Genomic DNA, 20,995 nt, shown 5'->3' on the forward strand with positions numbered 1-20,995 from the left:
AATCTCTGGGACTGGGCTTAGACCAAAGCTGGAGCCAGGAATTCAAATTCAAATCAGGTCTCCCATGTAGGTGGCAGAAATCCAATTACTTATACCATCACCACTGCATCCTAGCATTTGTGCAAGGCAAGGAATTGGATCTAGGTACTCCAATATGGGGTGCAGGCATTTTAAACAGGTCTTAAGCACAAATTCCCAACTCTGCACTTTTTCGTTAATTATATTGATGATGTAAGTATCAATGGGTATAGGCGAAAGAGTAACAGATGAGCCCAGCTCTGAAAACGTTTTCTTTCTCACTCAAGTCACCTTCTAAGTTGGAGTTGCTTGAAACTCAGCTCTCCATCTTCGCTGCAGGTTCTCTGCTGACAGAGCAGCCTGTGGGGGCGATGCTGATGAAGAAGAGTGAGTTTTCAAGGTTCAGTGTGAAGTGACATATGTCATGCTGTCCACAGATTCTTGGACAGAGCAAGTCAAATGGCCACATACCATTTAAGTAGTGCAAATTATCTCCAGCTACTGGAGAGCTGCAACTCCTTTTTCTTTACTTTTAGATTCATCAATTATTTCTAAAGCTCACTTTGACAGATTAACCCCAAGTGTGTTTTTTTATGCCCAGGTGTTTCTCAAATTCTTTAGTTCTCTAAATTTCAGTGAAATAATTTTCTCTGATCATCATGGGCCCTTATTTGAGGGCAAAGTCCAGGTTAACTTTGATAGAATTGCATTTGCTGAATACTTCCTAATTGTAAGCATCATGGGTTCTTTTGGTAAAGATACCTGAGCTAGAGAAAAGGCCAATGTACAGTATCAAAGTGTGGGTTCTTAGGCCAGTGATGTACCAGGTGCTTTCTCAAGTGACAGAGTCTAATATGTTGCCTTTTTCCACATTAAGTTTGTAAGAGATTCAGTGCCCATTAGTGTTTCAATCTTGCAACGCAAGAAACAGAAGCACTATATTTTTCACAGTCTCCTAACTGGGTCATAGTCTTGGCATAAAGAACTTAAGTAGGTATCATTATTCCTGTAGCCCTGAGAACCATCACTCTTAAGAAATGTTTCATGGTATCTTTGGTAGATGTAAGGTGATGAAAGGGGCAGAAGTGTTGAGAGAGAGAAACACAAGAGTGACAGGCAAAGAGGTGCAGATGAAACATAGGGTGTAGATGAAAAATTGCATCTAGAAGTGCTAGGTTCATGTCAAATTATCTTTTCTGTCACTCTGAGGCACTTGTGTGGAGGTTGCCCATTGCAGCATGAAACTATCCTGCCTACAATTTTCCCCTCATCAAACTCTTCTCACTACTGGAAGAAATGCTCTGCTGGTATAGTCGTTTTAAAATCTATCCTCCTTAAACATTGAGTTTCTGACTTTTTTGATGAAAGCGCCAGCTTTCTTGATTGTAGCGCCTTTTCTGTAGACAATAAAGGGAGCTATATTGGATGGAATACATGTACTCCTTAATTTCTACAGAATGCTGAGCTTTTTTCCATCGTGAATTTTGGGGGTCCATTGCCAGTTTTTAGCAATTGTGCAATTCTATCAATTCTGTCAGTAGTAGATGGAGCAAGACCATGGCCATTATACTGACTAGCTCATAAGAATCGTTCAGAAAGAATTTTATAACTATATAAGGGGCTCCAAAGGAGGAGTTAATGTTCATGGGACCATTGATTTTAATCTCAACAACTTATTCCTTATGTCTCAGAGGTTGTTGCTAAGGTGATTTGCTTATTTAACCCTTAGAGAAGTCATATATTGAGATTTGTATTTATATAAACTTCCCAATTAAGAATATTTCAAAGGCAGTCAGACAGGGAGAGATTGGGATGGATCTCCCATGTGCTGATTTATTTCTTATATGCCACAGTAGCCAGGGCTGGGCCAGTCCAAAGCCAGGAGCCAGAACTCCATCTGGATCATCTTCAACATGAATGGCAGAGCCCAAGTACTTGCACTATTTTCCAGCTTCCATTGCCTTCTAAACTACTTCATAGCTTGAAATTTGAAAATTATGACCAAACATTGATCAGCATTAGCAAAGGAAGAATAGTGTTAATTTAAGGTTGAATTACATGGGCGACTTAAATATATAGGTACAATTAAGTAGTATTGCATGAGCTTTTGGTTACTAATCACTTTAGCTGAAGAATAAATTTCAAGGCTGTGGCATAGCGTGCTGAGCTGTTCCTTGCAGTGCCAGCATCCCATGTAGGCTCCAATTCAAGTCCTGATTACTCCACTTCTGATCTATCTCAATGTCAATGTGGGAAGATGGCTCAATCGTTTGGGTCCCTGCACTCACATTGGAGCTTCAGGCTCCTCTGTTTGGCTTGAGTGTTGAAGTTATTTGGGGAATAAGGCAGCGATGGCAGCTCACTTCTACTGTCTCTTGTCCCTTCTCTTTCTCTCTCCTGCCCTCCCTCTCAAGTAAATCAATACATAGTTTTTAATAGAATAAATTTCACTGAACACAAGTAGTAGTTCCACATTATCCTCTCAAACAAATTTTATTTTTGCTTTGCTCTAACAAATATAGTATGAAGGCAACAGTTTTTGAAGTTTCTTAGTGTATGACACAGATGTAAAGAAACAGATGCAGACGCGGTCCAGCAGTGCCACGCTGGTTCAACAAAAGAGGACGTATCATCCTATTTAGCAGTTTATACCAGATATCAGAGGACTTTTTTTCCTTGCAAGCAACAGACTACATTTATTTGCATTAAGTAAAAACATATCTTGATCAAGAAAATTACTTTTGTCTGATTTCCCTTTATATCACAAATGTCAGGGTAAGGCAATCCTTCATGAGTCATGTGATAAAAACCCTATTCCCCAAGAAAATATATTGAACATATTCTGCTAACTTTGTTATTTTTCAAAGCAAAGCTGACATGCACCACATACAGAGAAATGTCTTTTCAAACTGAGTGCATCAAGCAGAACTGCATTAATTCACAAAGAGGCTTTTCAGTGTTTCATAGAAAGATGCACAATTAGCTATGGTGATTAATATGTGACCCAGTATCACAGACAGTGTTTCAGATGGCTCCTTTGTAAGTTTTTATGAAAGAAGACTTGTCCATCATCTCAACAGCTACCAGCTAGAGGAAAAGCCCCTTTGTCTTTCCTCTAGTGAGTACCTTTTTAATTAGACCTATTGTGTTGAAGACCTACTTTCATCCTCTGTATGCAAACACGGCTAACACTATTTTCTTCCCTTCTCCCTGTAACCCTTTGCACAACATAGTCTAGTAGAAAGTGTGGCTGGATGCCGACTAGCCAGAATTCATGTGTAGAAGATGAAGCTTTTCAAATCTATCCCATTACACAGCCCACACAATGACAATGCCAGTGGACGCAAGTTTCCTTTCCTGAGATGTCTTCAATCTGACCAATAACTGGATTTGGAATATTTCACAACTGATGCTTAAGTTGATTTTCTTATTTGTTTTAAAACATAAATTCATAGTTAAATAGAGATCAAAGAGCATGAAGAAGGAAAAGATGAAGAATGAAGTTAAGTCACTAAATGGTGCTGACCCAAATTCAGGAGTGGTACTAATGATATCGATGCCTTGTTCTCTCAGTTTTCTGGTGCAAAGTTTCCTTTCCTCTTGCTTTAGATTTCAGGCAGAGCACACCCTCCTCTCATTCCTAAACCACCCACATATAAAATGAGTGAACACAATAGCTATTGTTGGTGAGGAGGAGGTCAGGCAGGAATGACTCCCATCCCAGCTGCTCCTAGCAAGGACATTAGGTCTCTTTCATCTTTGTCCATGAAAAAAAACTCTGTCCGCCACATCATCCTATGTTTCCCACTGTAACTTTTACTGTGGCTGAGTGGCAATCACATTTGGGAGCCAGAGGATTATGAGCTCCTGGCTGATTGTGCTTGTGGAGTACTTCAATGAGAAAGATGGCAATTATCAATTGAGTTATAAAGATAGCGTGAAATATAGGGTGATCAGTATTTGAGTGACATTATTTCTTGGATTATTTAAAATCAGCCCATTCCTTGCTTTTCTGGAAAGTAATATTTAATGGCAGTCAGGCATGCGTGTGATTCTCTATCAAACTGTAGAATAATGAATGGCAGAAGGAGAAAGAAACCCACGAGGTCACTATGTTGATGAGCAGTTCTAAAGGAAAACAAGGATGCTAAAACATGTTACCTGTGCTGAATTATAACTTTCTAGTTATTCCGGCATACACAACAAGCCATACAGATGGGGTAAAATATTCAGAAATGCCAAAATAAAAGTCATAAGAAACAACAGTGAATTTTCCAAAGAAGAAAGAGGAACAGTGAAGAGTTCGATGGGCTATCTAGAAAGCAGAATGTCTTTTTATGTTTGAAATACTTTGTTTGATATGTTACTTTCCTATATTGAGAAAACAAATACAAATAATAACAATTTTAAGAAAATATGTAGATCATCAATTTTCTAGAAAAACAATGGAATGGCCTTGGGACTCAAAGGAGGCACCCTGTCCATTGTGGTTGTGGGACAGGTGTCTATAATGACACCTGGCCCCTTCAGCCATGACTGTGCCGCCAGCATGTAAGGGTTAGTAATACCGCAGCTTCTCTTCACAGCTGTACTGATTGGTCTTTTAGGTGAGCGACTCAGGCACCAAGTCAGCTTGGGAGTTGGCATGAGCAAATCATACCAGCTGCACGCAGACCAGAATGGGCACACTACTAGTTAAAGTCCTGATTGCCTCTCAGTTCAAATGAAAATGTACTTGTGGATCATCAGGCCTTGAGTCAAGAAGGGCTGTTCTCTCATGAAACACTTGTATGTTAAGACACTTCCAGTGGAACTTTCAATATTCTCAGACATCTAGTTGATTCCTAAATACGACAGCCCCCTTCTTAGCTGGAAAGTACAGCACCCCTCCAAACGCCATCCCTGGCAGTTGTAGAGCTAAGACTAACATCCAAGCAGAGTGCACCTGCCATCTTGGCTAGGAAGGAAGAGACTCTTCCTTGTTGGGCCTTGTTTTTCTGCTCTGGTTTAAACCCTGTTCCCCTATTCCTGATTTACTGTGTGATTAAAACATTTTCAACTCCTTGTGCAGAACCTTTCATAGTGGTATTTGAGGACTGTTGCCCACTTCTTTCCCTGCCTTCACTGTCCGGATTGTGCTCATGTTGTGTTTGCTGATTTCCTGAAAGTCAGCCTGCAGCTTATCAAACATCATCTTCCTTCTCTTTCTCTGAAGAAATCACTGTACAACCAGCTTTGTGAAATAACTGAGAAAGCAGATGGGGGCTAGCGTTCATCTGTCCCACCATGACTGTGGGCCAAAGTTGTGAGCGAAAACACAGAAATGACAGGATAGTGCCTGAAAGATGCATTAACACGAATTCTCCCACCAAATTAAAGAAAACATTTTTTCCCCTTTCTTTTTCCGCGGGTAAACAGAACAAAACACAGCTGGAGAAATTAGAGCAAAGGAGTCCCCATTTTTTCATGGGACTTGCCTTCCCACCCACCCCCCTCTTCCTCAGCGTGTGCTGACAGTCTTCCCGAAGTCCTGGAGAACCAGGAGAGGCCTTGCAAAGCAGAACACAGTCGTTTTGTTGTATTTTATTGTTCCTTTGCTTCATCTTGAGCCCCTGCCGAAGACAAAGAGAAACCACCTGTTAGGTTAAAGATGAGACATTTTCATAAGCTTAGCAAAGGAAGATCTTTTTAATACACCCATTGCGATATTTCTTGTCCTCTCAAATAGGCCTCCTCTTATTGAAGTATCAAAGAACTTTGGATGTTTGAGCTGTAATTGCTGGCACATGGTGTCTTTACAGAGACTATAAATCACTATCCATAAATGTCTTCCACTTTGAGTACCAGCTTTGGCTGATGGGGAACATTAACACAACTCTTCCAAATGTTCTTTGAAAAACCAAACCTTAAGCTCTCTCTTTGGTGTCCATTTCACACTCCAGTTCCCAGGGATCTGCATGTAAATAATAACAATTTGCACAGTGCTCATTTGCAGAAGTCATTGGTGAGTATTCCACACCCTGGAACCTTTTTTTTTTTTTTTTTTTTTTTTTTTTAATTTCTGCTGTGTTCTTTACTCCTGAGAGAAATCTGGAAGCACAGTGTATCCTAAAGGGTGTGCATGCTGTACCTTCTTGGGTATTAAAATCTGAGAGACAACCAAACTCTAGGGAAATGCACACATCCTAAATACACAATTAAATCCTTTTTTAAAATTTAATTTAATGATGTGGATACTTCAGTCCACACCATTATTATAAAATATCCCATCAGCCCAGAAATTTCTTCTCCCTAGTTCTGTCCTAGTAGTACTAAAATTTTACCTGATTTTGTATCCCCTTGGTTTCATTGTGTCTGTTCTAGGATGCCCTCATATGGAAATTTAACCAGGATCTCTTCTATATCTGTCTCCTTTCACTCAGTGCAATGCTTCAGAAATTCATTCACATTTCTTATTTTTGACTAGAATTCTACTTAGTGGATGTATCATTTGTTTGTGGATCCATTATTCTACTGTGATGTATTTGACTTGTGTCAGGTTTGGGATTTTTGTGAATATTCTTGCCTAAAGCTTCTGTGCCTATTAGTTTTCATTTCTCTAAGGCAAAAATTTGAGCATAGAATTGTTAGATCATATAGGAGATAAATGCTTAACTTTATAAAAAACAACAGTTTCCTCAGATGGCTATGCTATGCGTACTGTCTGCAGTCATATGTAACAGTTGAAGTCGCTCCATATCTTTTAGTACAGTTGGAGTTAACTTTGTAATTCAACACAAATGGAGGACATGGTTTTGTATTTTGTGTCTTCAACACTGGGCTTTCAGAGACATCAATCCAAATCAAATTAAACCTGAATAATTCAATGGGCACCCACCACATGCACTGCTTTCTGAGGGAATAGTAACATAAAATGCAGATTCCAAATACATTTTAACAGCTGTTTGATCCCAACTAATAGCTACTCTCTTTGGTTTCAACATGAAGGGAATCTACTGTAATTGGGATAGAGGGCAAAGCTAGTCCAATTTAATTACTCTTTGCTATGAGAAGAAAAAGATGCCATTTGCATGACAAAGCATGTTAGACTGGGGAGATGTGAGAAAGGAATAGAAACAGAAACCAGTGTGACAAGACATGAAGTGAAAAGTATGTTGGGTGCAGGTCAAGGGGCAGAGGGCCCTGGTCTCAGAAACCCCTTGCTCGAACAGTATATGGAATGCGCGCAGGTCAGAGAGTCTCTGCAGGTCCCAGACCAATCACTTCTACAAGGTATAATTAGAGTAGATGAGCTCAGAGCTTATCTTCCTTTCTGATGTCCTAGGAGTCATTTAGAAAAGCAATACCATGCTTCTTACAGTAGAAAGGAGAAGACAGAATCCAGCAAATTCCTTCTAATGGCAAGAGCTTCTCTAGGCAGCCTTACACAGTATCTCCCTGTGCTACTTAAACAGCATCTCCCTGTGCTACTTAAACAGCATCTCCCTGTAGTACTTACACGGTATCTCCCTGTAGTATCTGTCTAGCTCTTTCGTTCATACAAAACCATAAATTTTAATTTTACTAGTGAAGATTACCAAGATGAAGGAACAGACATACAATATATACATTCAGAGTGTGATTTTTAAATTTCCTCATAATATTTACTTTACTTTTAAAAACATATATTATAGGTCTCAGCAGCGTGGCCTGGTGGCTAAGGTCCTCGCCTTGATCCCAAATGGCCGCTGGTTCTAATCCCAGCAGCTCCACTTCCTCTCTATCTCTCCTCCTCTCAGTATATCTGACTTTGTAATAAAAATAAAATAAATCTTTAAAAAAACCATATATTATAAACTATTTACATATTTAGTATTATGATTTACAGATAAATGTAAACTATTTCTTTCCAAAGGTAACCAAAATCCTGATGTCAATATTTTCTAGCCACTTGAATGTTTCATACTGTCACAGACATGAATCTTGACAAATATGTATACATACAGTATAATGGAAAGTAGGTAACATTATTTTGCTTATTATAAAATTAACATAAACATAAATTATATTTTTGCTTTACTGCTTATTTGAACATGTGTTCATTAATTATCAGAATATTCCTTCCTATCCATAATTTCATTTTCCATTGTTTCAGTTACTAATGGTCTGTCACAGTCTGAAAATATTAAATAGAAAATTCCAGAAATAAATCAAATGCTTTAAATTACATGCCACTCTAAACAACATGGTGATATCTCAGCCATTCTTTCCCTTCAGGGGATGGAAGCCTTCCCTTTGCCCACTTCATCAACAGTGTATAAACTCTCTGACCATTAATTAGGCAGTAACCCTTTGCAATTACTCGTATCACAGTGTTAATGTTCAAATAATCTTTTTTGAATTTAGTTACTGACTACCACAAAGAACAACAATAGTGATGAAAGAGGCATCAAGGCATAGAACACAAATGGGCAGACTGATTCTGCTTCTGTGTGGCAGCGCTGAAGGCTATGTAGGAGAAAGCACAGTATATACAAGATTCAGTGCTATCCACACTTTTAGGTACCCACTGGGGGTCTAGGACACAGGAAATGGTTAGTAGTACACAGGAAAACGGCTGTACTATAACTTTCATGTTCTATTTGGATTCCTGTTGAGTTTATCATTTTTTGGCTCTCAATACACATGTACCCTATTCCCTCTGGGTTTAATTTTTTCTTATTGCTGTATAAAATAGAATATATGAGTAGCAAACAGTTTTTCCTGACAATGATATATGTAATTGTTTAAATGATATTGGAGCTGGTAGAAAATTTTCATTGAAAATTAGTTTCTCAAGGTTTTGAAGTCTTAGCCTGATTCCATTGTGGTTTTTTTTAAAGATTTATTTATTTTATTACAGTCAGATATACACAGAGGAGGAAAGACAGAGAGGAAGATCTTCCATCCGATGACCCACTCCCCAAGTGAGCCGCAACGGGCCGGTGCGCGCCGATCCGAAGCCGGGAACCTGGAACCTCTTCCGAGTCTCCCACGCGGGTGCAGGGTCCCAATGCATTGGGCCGTCCTCAACTGCTTTCCCAGGCCACAAGCAGGGAGCTGGATGGGAAGTGGAGCTGCCGGGATTAGAACCGGTGCCCTAATGGGATCCCGGGGCGTTCAAGGCGAGGACTTTAGCCGCTAGGCCACGCCGCCGGGCCCTCCATTGTGTTTTGCCCTAATTTCTTGATTGTAAGAAGACTGCTACTTCTTTCTTTGTAGAAAATCTCTTCTTTCTTATTGCTTTACATTTTCTCTCGATTATTGGTTTTTTGTGGTGTTTCAGTGTGGATTCAAGTGTATCTTTGTTTATGGCTTATTGCACTTCTTTTAACTTAAGATACCCCACTTTTATAAACTCTGATCAATTCTAAGCCACTTTCTTTCAAATATTAATGATCCACACACACCTTTAGAGCTCTTATTGAACATAGCATATCTTGGATATTCTCTTTCTATCTCTCATGTCCCTTCATGTGTTTTTTTTAAATGTTCTTACATTCTTGCTTTGACAGGTTATTCATTTTTTATACTGTTGTACTTTTCATATATATGTGTTTTCATTTGAGAGGTTTGGTGTGTGCGTACAAGCACTTCCATCCAATGGCTAACTCCTCTAAATGTCTGCAAAGCGGGTATTTGGGCCTGGCATGTCTCCCCTTTGGGTGGGAGAGACCCAACTATTTAAGCCACTACCTGCTGCCTCCTGGAATCTACATTAACATGAAATTAGATTTGGCAGTGGGGCCGAGATTATAGTCACTTCAATATAGGATATAGGTATCTTAAATGTTATGCCAAATGCCTGCCCCTTCTTATTCCTTTATGTCTGCTTTCATCTGGTCTGTATTTTATAAAGTCTTCAACGTTTTTATCCTCTAAAGTTCTCATGGTGCTGATCATCTTAAGTGTTACACATAAACCCACCCAGGATAGCTCATTTCCTTGCATGTTTAGAAGGTTTAAAACTGTGAACTCACACTGAGGATTTTACGTAGGAATGTAATCCTTCAGTGAGTTCATTTTTCAGTTTATTCTTTGTGTACTAGTTTACATTTTAGTGTATCTTTGTGTATTACTGCATAACTTTGGATGGTATAACTTTGTATTTCAAACTCATGGTGCATTTGGGGTTTCCATTTGCCCAGGGAGCTCTTTTCTTCTGCGTGCAGTGCCCTGTGCTGACACAAATCTTGTTAATTTCTTGAGCTGGGAGTCCCAGACTTATTTATGCAGAGGTATCAGTTCTAACACTTTACCTTGAGTGGTGGTTCAAGGTCCCTGGTGAGATTTAAAACCCAACTCCCTAGCCATAGAGCCTATCTCTAAGTCATAGTCTGAAGCCCCAAATTTGGTGGCTTAAACTTCAGTAATTTATTATTTCTCATGGGTCTATCATCAGCCTGGATTCAGCTGAGTAGTTCATCTGCTCCAGTGACTAGCTGCTGGGGCCTGAGCATCTGAAACGGTTTCTAGGATGTCTTTCCACATGGTCTCCCTCATCCTCTGTGAATAGCCTGTGCTTTGTATCAGGTGTCTAGGAGCTAGCATCTGGAAGTACAGACCTGGAAGTGATTCAACTTCTTAAAGTTCCATCTGCAAGCCATGTCCAGCCAGACCCAATGGCTCAGATTCCACAATTGCTATTTGGTGAAAATATGTTTGCACTTGCCAAGTCTTCCTCTGATCATCTGCCCTACTGTTGTTTACACTGATACCATTGATTTTCTTTTCAGTTTTCAATTGCATGGCTACAAATATTCCTATGTTGTATCTCTGAATGCTGAAATTCTAATACCATTTCATTTTCCTTCTTTAATATACTTTCAGGGAAAATTCTCATTACTAGATCTTCATTCTTTAGATTTAACTGCTAAATAACCTCCGCAAACCCAATTGTGTAAATCCCTCAGTAGGACCAGTAAGGAACAGGATATGCTGTTCCTGTGATAAATACTATAGTTTATGGATTGGATATAATATCATCCAAGATTTTTTGAATTGGAAATATTTACTATTCTCCATATTAGTCATTATACAAGTCACTTTCCCATCCTGGAATTCACTTTCTTTAAGCTAATGGTGGACTTTAATTCAATCACTTATTCATTTGGGTTAACGGAGAGGCTATGTCGGGAAAGTGTAATTTTGATAGTAACTAAGGAAAAATATTTACTGTAGTACTTTATCTAGAAAGGACCCACCGTAAAAAATGCCAAACTAAGAAAAATATCTAAACAGGGTATCTATAGATTTTTGGCATCAAGAGAGCAAAAAGTCAAGGGCTTGCATTTGTATTGTTGAGGATTAGTCTTCACTTATCATTTTTAATGAAAACATCTCAGTTATATCATCTATCATTTCAGCAGCTTACCAGAATATTTAAACTACATGAACAAGGTTTAAAAAAAGAAGAAGTATTTATAAGATCACATTTGTATAAGCACATTTGAAAATATACTTATTTATTTGACACAACGAAAGATTCATCTGCTGGTTCCACATGCCTGCAATGGTCCAGCCAGTAGACAGAGAAATCCATCTAGGTGTACCATGTGGGAGGAGGGGCCCTAGGCACTTGAGCCCCATCGCCTTCAAAGATATACATGAGCAGAAATTGTACTCCAGAGCCATAACTGGGAATCTAACCAGGCACACTGATACAAGACATGGCATCTAAACTGCTATGTTACCTGATCTTTTTTCTCATCAGTTTTATGGTGCATGTGCCTTACACAGATGGGTTTGAATTTAGTTTTAGTTTTATTGTGGGAGGTGCAGGTGTTTCCTTTCACAGGTTTTCAACCTTTGCCTTGCTGTGACATCGGTGCAAGGGTCTTGTGTGGGTGGTGCCTGGAGAGTGCAGAGACCTACAGGGGAGATGCTGGGGTTGAGGCAGGTGCTTCTCTGCAGCGGTGTCAACACATCATTAGTGTCATACATTGCAGGACTCACAATATAGTCACACCATAATACTGTTTTTCTCAAACGAAATACTTTAGGCTAGGAATTGGAACAGTTTATAAGAATGAGAATGGCTGCTTTCTTCTAATTCGGCTTACTAGCCATCATGATGTAGAATAGGGTTACAGACCGTTCATCATTCTGGATACCACTTTATTGTATCCAAGTAGATTTAGACTGTTGGCCTGGCAAAGCTCCTACATCTGGTTTGACTCAGACTTTTTACCTTCACTGGGGAATTCCTAGAGGCCGACTCGCCTCCATAAACCTTCGTGTAGATGCTCAGGTGCATGGGTAGTAGGGGATAGGACAGGAGGCTTGATTTTGTCCAAGCACACTCATGTGCCTTACACATTCTCCAAGGCCAAGATTTAGTGTTACACTTAAAAACAGATCCACTAAACAATACAGCAGGTAACTTCTGGAAAAGCATTGCTTCAGAATCAGCTTATAGTAGTTGAAATAATTTGATCACTCCAGAAGGCCAGGGGGCAAGACTGATGGAAAAATGGTTTTCTAGTTGTCAAACACAGAAAACCATGGTAGTGTACAATTTGAATATGCTGCGGATTTAGCTTTTCCCCTTATAAGATGCCAAGCTTCAGGTCAGGCATTGGATTTAGCTGTTGAGAGGTGATTTGAAGGTCTGTGTGGTGCTGGGCCTATCTGGATTTTAATATCAGCTTCAGACCTTATTGAAGACTCTACTAATGTAGACCCCAGAAGGCAGGAAATGATGGCTCAAGTAGTTGGGTACCTGTCAGGTCATATGAGTGACCTACATTACATTTCTGGCTCCTGGGTTTAGTCCAGCTTGCTCCAGTTATTGCAAGCATTTGAAGGAGTGAACCAGTGCTTGGGAGTGTTTGCTCTATTTCTTTGTTTTGCAATCAATTAAAATGAAAAGATGGCAAGATTATGAGTTAATCCTCCTTTTTCTATGGTTTTCTTTAAAGATTTACAAGTTAACCTAAATCATGCTGTGAGAAAATGTTAAACCAAAGGAAACTCAGTATGTCACTTGCAAACAGTTACAATGGCCAGTTAATCAATTTAAAATTCTGCCCCAGGGGCACCTTACCAGTCAGTCTTCTGGCTGACACTCTGTGGGGTCATTTACACTGTCAGTCTGACTATTCATTTCAACTGTAACCAGAAATGAAAATAGAAAAGGTTAAATATTTATCAAACCTAATTATCTTAAATACATTTGAGAATCTTGTGATTTTTCTAAGCTATGCCTTCTTCCAGTTTTCTTTCACTCCTTCAATATTTGAGGATCATGCTGAGAAATTCTTACTGGTGGATGCTGGCTGGACATCTTTTGTCTCATCTATAAAGTTTTCATTTCATAACAGAGCTTTGGGGGGGGGGGCAGTTGGGATGTACATTTTTCCATCCTTTAATACATTCAAAAGCCTTAGTAGATAGCTGTGAAAATAAAGGGAGAAACAAAGCAAAACAGATCATTGACATTCAAGGAGGTAAGCAGCCTCCCTCCGAAATGGCAGTGTCAATAGGCCTGTTGCGTTTGCCATGTTTTCAATTTCAAAATTCAAAACAGACCTGAAAACCTGACAGTGGGTGAGCAGCAGTAGACCAAATGAAATGAAAAAGCAAAACCTCTAACCAGATTATACAACCATGATACAATGTTTGCTTTTACTTGACTGTGTGTGTTCTAGGCAAGTATTTGCATAAAAACAGAAGGCATAATTACTGCCCTTCTCCAGAAGTAGCCCAGAGCAGGCATAGCAACCATTTTGTAAATTTCCAAGGGTCAGCAGGTTTAATGAGATTGATATTTTTAGAGCACCAAAGCCCACATTATAAATTGAGAGACTGAATGTACCAGTGGACAAAGGCCAGATCATGTGTAACAATCAAACTCGGACTCAAAATCCCTCTAGCAACCAAATGATGGCCTCTGTAGGAATGGGCTCAGATGGTCAGGACTTGGTCAGGACTTGGTCAGGACTTGGTCAGGACTTGGTCAGTGACTGTCAGTTGCCCCACTGTTTGTTTCTGCTTCCTTCTAACCCAGGGACCAATCGTGGAACTGGTCACTCACGATGTTTCACTTCTGGTTAGCAGTTTCCAGCTTCCCCTGTGCCAAGAGCTTGCAACCCCAGAATGCCAGAAGTCTTCAATTTTGTTTTCTAGAAAGGTATCCCATGCCCCTGCCTGCTGCTGAGTCTGCCAAAAACCAGTGATACTGGCTGATAATACCAGTACTATAGCAACCTCTGAATAAATAACTTCTGTTTATTCACATCTGAGTGCTTTCATTCATTTGCACAGAACCAGCCATCTAAATGCCTTTTTCATGAAAGCATTGACTATATATTTGAACATGAAAGCTTGACTATAGTAAAATAGTGACACATGCTTGCTGCATACTCAAAAGTGGCTTCAAAGAGGGGATATCAGTGTATACAATTCCATCCAACGTTCTCTCAATGTGGAAGGTGTTAAAAGCAGATATTGAGTAGAAACAAGATAGTGGAATAGGGTAAGGGCATGTTTAAAAAGATGGAGAATCATTAGCCAGGGTGAAGCAGAGAGGCTGTGATCCTGGGAAATAGGAGAGGACAGAATGATGACAGAGGGACATTTGGAGACCTGTGGACAGGGGAAGCATCAGAGACAACAGAGCCACGTTGCGGTGACCAGCTACAACAGCAGCAATCCTCAATCGTTGATTGGAGCTCCTCCAGCAGCCAGGAAGGAAGGAGAGTTCACTGGAAGCTCAGGAAATGAACCAAGACATAAAATTGCCGATCTTGCTGATTCGCTTGATTCAACCACAAGTGGAAGCACAGTGGCAGAACCCAAATAGGCAGGTGCAAGAAGAGGATGAATGGCTCAGATACTCACCAGTGCCACACTGGTGCCATTTTGTGTACTGGGGAAAAGGCTGTGGGCGCTGGAGGGACATCAGGGTGTTGTGCATGTGCTAAGCCAGGAGTGAGCTCACATCCAGCTTGATGCATCACACTGATCTCACAGGGAAAGTAGTACCATTTGGCATCCTACGGGTTCCACACAGAATAGGTCCAGCAGACTCCTGCAAGACCAGCACAACTGACAACCCAGCGACTTATGACAGCTGGCATCTCCCTAATCCTGGGCACTGCTCAAACCAGGAGGAGGAAGAGGTTGTGTGGGCAACAATGAGGCCACAGCGCAGGATTGCAGCGAGTAGAAAGTTATGACCAGCAACTAGGACTATGAAGACCATGGTGGAAATTTAGCACAAGAGCCTGGGACTGAAACTCACTGGGGAGAGTGGCACAAGTAAGTGCAAAGAACTGGGTACCAAATGCAATCAGTAAAATTAACCTGTAGACCAGTGGCCAACACAGCTTAGAAGCTAGCCATAATGAGAGGAATCTGCTAATCACAATAGTAATGACCAAGAGCGAAAGAAGAGACAGAGGCACACTGAATATTACTGATGCCTCCCCCACAAAGGAGCAAAACCCTTTATTAACCTCAGAGTCAACTGAGGAAGACACTGAGGAAATAGGGGATAGAGAATTTTAAAAACTTGTTATAATGCTTAACAACAATGGAAAGTACATACAGAAGTTCAAGGAATTTAAGGAATATGTCACACAGGAAATAGAAATACTGAAACAAAATCAAGCCTAATTATCAGAAATGAAGGACACAAAGGAGAACTCTAAAAATTCAGTGGAATGCCTCAGTAATAGAATGAGTAAGACAGAAGAAAGAATCTCAGAATTGGAAGATGTTTCCTTCAATAATGGAGAAACAAACAAAAAACTAGAAGAGGAACTGAGTCAAGCTAAAAGAAAATGTATTCAAGTGTTAAAGGATACTATTAAAAGGCTGAATATAAGAGTTATGGGAGTTCCAAAAGGCACAGAAAGAGAAGCGGGTTTAAAAATGAATTCAATGGAATAATAAAGCAAAACTTCCCTAACTTGAAAAAAGAATTGAGTAATAAAATATAGGAGGGCCACAGAACTCCCAATAAGGTTGGCCAAAAGCAATCTTTGCCATGACACATGATAATCAAGTTGTCTTCAGTTGAGCATAGGGAAAAGATCCTGAAATATGCACATGAAAAATTCAATTAGCATATAGAGCAATCCCAACCAGACTCTCAGCTGATCTCTCAGAGGAAACGCTACAGGCCAGAAGAGAATGGAGTGACATATTCCAGATTCTAAAAGGAAAAACAAAATTCAGCCCAGTATAACTTAGCGAGCAAAGGTTTCCTTTGTTTTTGAAAAAGAAATAAAATTCTTTCACACTGAAAAAAGCTCAAAGAATTTACCTCTTCCAGACCTGCCCTACAAATGATACTGAAAGATGTTCTGTCGTCAGATAAAAGCAATAGTATCTACTCAAACCAAAGGCAAATATCGAGAATGTCCCAGTAAAACAACAAAGGAAGACTAAACCAAACAATCAGCAACCCATTGCTAAAATGACAGGATCAAATAACCACCTATTGATACTAACCCCGAACATGAATGACTAAATTCATCAGCCAAACATCATAGATTAGCAGACTGTATCAACAAACAAAACCCATCTATCTGTTGCCTATAGGAGACAAATCTCACCAACAAAGAAATGCAGAAACTGAAAGAATGGAAAAAGATAGTCGAGGCTATTGGAAAAACAAACAAACAAACAAACAAAAACTTGTGTAGCCATTCTTATATCAGATAATATAGACTTTGACATGAAAAATATTAAGAGATGAAAAAGGATACCATATAATTATCATATAATTCAGCAAGAAATCACCTTACTAGTTTCTTATTATTTTTTTAATCTCTAGTTTTACTTGTTTTTTCTCATTTGTTTTTCTTATCTACTCTGGCTAGAAGTTTGTTTTGTTTGTCTTCCTGAAGAAAACAGCTCTTGTTGCAATTTGTTGTGTTTTAGTTTTAATTTCACTTATTTGTGCTGTGGTTTTTATCTTTTCTTGCTTCTTGTCGTTTTTTACTTTTTCAGCAGGTCTTTGAGATACATTATTAGATCATTTAATTGAGATATTTCCTTTTGTTTTATAGGCACCGGATGTTATAAATGTTCCTTTCAATACTGTTTTTCAATACAGGTTTTGATATTATTGTTTTATTTTCATTTCTTCAAAAAAGCTTTTTTCTTACTAATTTCTTCAGTGACACTTAGGTCATACAGTAACATAGTTTTATCAAAGTTTTTTATTTTCTTTTTCATTTCTTCAACAACACTTCGTTTATTCAATAGCATGTTATATAACTTCATGTTGTTGTAAATTTTCCATTTTTCTTCCTAGAACTGATTTTGTTTTATGCCTTTTCATTTAACGGAATCTATGGTAGCTGAATAATAGAGACTTTCCTGTCCAGATGTTAAGATGCGATGCAGCATGCATCTCTACTTTCAAATCAAAGATAGACTCCCAATGAACCTATTAAATATATCCTGACAATAGGATACTAGACTCGTTGCCATTGTCCATACCTACAATGTCAGGATTCACTTTAATAGCAGTGTGATAGGCTTGTGGTTATTGTTGAAGGACTAAACTATTGTAATAATATAGGGGAAATCGGTGGAGGGGAAAGGATTTGGGGAGTGAGGAGGGAACATCCTAGAGTCTATGAAACTATATCATTAAATATATAGGTAAACAAGCAAACAAATAAGCTAATTTTGAAAAGATCTTATCTCACCTGAACACTACCTTAAATTTCTAAAAATACTCACCCTGAAGTAATTTTATCTATGCAAATAGAATCATTTATACACTGTCCATTCCAATCTACATAGTTATTTTAAGTTAACTTATCTTAGTGTGGCTAAAATGACCCAAATTATAAGATATACATACAGTTGATCATTTGTCTGATTCTGGATTTCCTAAGCTTTATGAGCCAGAGGAATACATGTTTATTAAATCATGTGTATCCAAAAGAGTTGGTTTTCTAATGCAGATAATGGCATTTCATAGGATTCTCAGATTCATTTTCTAGGGCAAGAGAGCATTAATGTTTTTAAGGCTCAAAATATTTTAATGCCTTCAAAAGTACATGTGTATGATTAACAATTTTTGTAAATCTATTTTGAAGTGAATTTAAAGACTTAGGATGTTTTGGCCAAGGCATATGATGTGATAAAGTGAGATGAAGTGATCTAGATCCTCCTGTGCTGTTAGCTCAAGTTCAGGCTAGGGCACTTCTGAATGTGGAGTGGATTGGGGGACAGCAATAGGGCAAGAAGCTTTTGCAGAAATAAGTGAAATTTTCATAAAGTTCACCTAGGAGACTTCGTGTCACTTCGGACTTGGAATGACCCATTATGGTCTCAATAGCGTAAGGTCTGTCTAAACTGAGACACATGCTATATTAAAATGCACAGCATCAGTTAAGTTAAAAAGAGGCTGCTATTCCTTTCAGCTCCTGGAAGATAGCTTTTGAAATACACCTTGTTTTAAGAATATTAATCCTTTAAAAATTCCTTCCGTTCTAGAGGAGACTCACAAAAGTGTCCTCAGTGGAAGGATTTCCTGAGTGCAGCTACTTCGGAACCTTACCCTCAGGACATGTCGTGTTCTCTGCATCACTGGGGGCTTCACTTGTCACAGACACCCTAGGTGCATCCGCATCTTGAGCTGAAACAGAGAAAGAACAATCCTTGATCAATAGAGAATGATGGTAGCCAGAGTGCCACAGGCTCTGGCCTCTTCTTCTACACTTTTCAATTTAGGCAGACTCCTGAAGTTCAATTTTTTTCCTGTAGGAAAGGTGAAAGGAGGAAATAATAGACCAAGCTCCTTGTGTATGTTATGCTGTTTCTTCGACTGGCTTTAATTTGTGAGATAATCATGTACGAACATATGCAATCTTTTAAATTAGAAATCTGGTACCATGATAAGAAAAACTAGTTTAATCAGAACAACCTACAATTTCAATTTAGGGGTTTGTGGGGTGTGTGTGTGTGTGTGTGTGTGTGTGTGTTTTCAACCTTTGAAGGGAAAAAGGGAGAGAGAGAGAAAATCTATCTTGCCTTAGGCACACCCGATAGCTGAAAGATTTATTCTCTTGACAGTGTGAGTTTTGCTTCTACTGTTTAAACACAAATGATTGGCTTCTTTGCCTCCTGGGGAAACCTTCTTGGGTGCTGCCATTTTGGATTGCTAGGAAATCAGTTTTAAGTTGCTTTCCATTGTGGCTATTCTGTATTTCCATTGCTTTCAAAGACATGTTATCCACTTGTTATAGTTGAACCTGTATAGCATGCTCAAGTGGAACCGTACTGGAGGCTGTTTTACACACAGAATCAGGGAAAGAGAGAAAGAGAGAGAGAGAGAGAGAGAGAGAAAGAGAGAGAAATTTTCCAGATGTTCAGAAGGATAATACTCTCTTCCTGTTTAAATATCTACCACACATTTCCATTTTGAAGAGAAAGATCATTTGTAAATACAAATGCAGACACAGGTTAAGTGCTAGAAGCTATCAAACTGAAGCTTTTTAAAGTCATGTCTGTATTTAAGGCAGATGATCGGATCCCTTTTTATCACATGAGTGGTGGTTGAGTTCAGAGTATGTTAAGCTTTGTGTATCCCTTGGTGAGGATGAAGAGAGGAAGAAAAAGCTCCAGTTCTCCTCCTGCAAGGTCCTAATCCAAGGTCCTAACCCCAGCTTCCTGGCCACATGCACTCTGCAAGGCAGCTGGTTCTGGTTCCTGTGCTCTGTGCTTTGGGAGACCTTGTTTGAATGTCTCCCGCTGTCCATGTCTTTTCCTCTGATTTTCAAATTAATAAACAGAAAGTGTTTTTCAGAGTAAGATTAAAAAATGACAGAACTCTGAGTCTGCATAAACAGACAGTGGAAAGGCAAGTAACTAAAATATTACAGCCCAACCAGAATAGGGAAGCAGGAACGAAATCGTTTTAGATATGAATTCTCCATTGTAAAATCACTTAAATGCAGCTGTCAACAAGCTTTCTGAAAGTTAGGAGGTAAATGTGTGCATCTGGGAACTATAATTATGGAGTAACGTTGACTATGAGAGGAACCAGGGAAAGACTTACACAAGGAAGGAAAAAAAAATACAAACAAACTCGTGGTTTCTCCAATATTTTAAGAACAACATGAAAGGCACTGTGTTTTTTCCATTAACTCCTGAAGGTGAGGCTGAGAAAAGGAAAAGGAATCTTGAGGCTCACAGCATGATTTACTAACACTGCTTCATGTCCTTATTCTGCCAGTTTTACAAAGTATGCCACTATCAACTGCTCATTGACAGACTCCTTGAACACAGAATCACAGAAGAAATAATTGATGGCTTCTAGGCCTGGAAGCAGGAAAATTTTTCTAAGTCTTAAAATACAGTAGTTATAAGGAAAGAGGGACTTTTAAAAAAGATTTATTTTTATTGGAAAGACATATTTACAGAGAGAAGCAGAGACAGACAGAAAGGCCTTCCATTTGTTGGTTCACTCCCTACATGGCTGCAGTGATCAGAGACTGAGTTGATTCTAAGCCAGGAGCCAGGAGTTTCTTCTAGGTCACTCACACATATGCAGGATCCCAAGGCTTTGGGCCATCCTTTCCTGTTTTCCAAGGCCATAATCAAGGATCCCAAATGGGAAGCTGAGCTATAAAACCAGTGCCCATATGGGATGCTGGTGCTTGTAGGCAGAGAATTAGCCAATGGAGCCATCCCCCAAAATATTTGACTTTATAAACAAAAATTCTGGATTCAAAAAGATACCATGAGGAACATTGGGGGAAAAAAGCTACATGGCGAAGGAAAATATTTGTATCATTAATCACAGAGAAAGATTTGATAATATTTAATGTACAAAGGGTTTCCACAATCAAAGATCTATCTCAAGCACATTGTGTCACTAGAAGACCTATGAATGCAATAGCAACTCGGGGAGGCAGAAACGGTAAGTCTAACAGTGCACATTCATCCTGCTGAACAAACTCCCCAGTAGCAAAACTTGAAAGTCTTGGTG

At 39.2% G+C, this 20,995-nt stretch overlaps 1 long non-coding RNA gene across 1 annotated transcript in view; it reads right to left on the reverse strand.

Annotated features, from left to right (window-relative positions):
- Positions 1–4,142: 4,142 nt before the first annotated feature.
- The window catches only part of LOC131482977 (uncharacterized), a 29,456-nt gene continuing 12,603 nt past the window's right edge, over positions 4,143–20,995 (reverse strand). Inside the window, exons 2-4 of the long non-coding RNA XR_009247455.1 lie at positions 18,563–18,640; positions 13,082–13,146; positions 4,143–5,630 (exon numbers count right to left, since the gene is read on the reverse strand). This is a non-coding gene — a long non-coding RNA (uncharacterized LOC131482977). The remainder of the gene's footprint in view (positions 5,631–13,081; positions 13,147–18,562; positions 18,641–20,995) is intronic.

This window comes from Ochotona princeps, chromosome 22 (assembly GCF_030435755.1).
Source record: "Ochotona princeps isolate mOchPri1 chromosome 22, mOchPri1.hap1, whole genome shotgun sequence".
In the NCBI taxonomy this organism is placed as follows: domain Eukaryota; kingdom Metazoa; phylum Chordata; class Mammalia; order Lagomorpha; family Ochotonidae; genus Ochotona; species Ochotona princeps.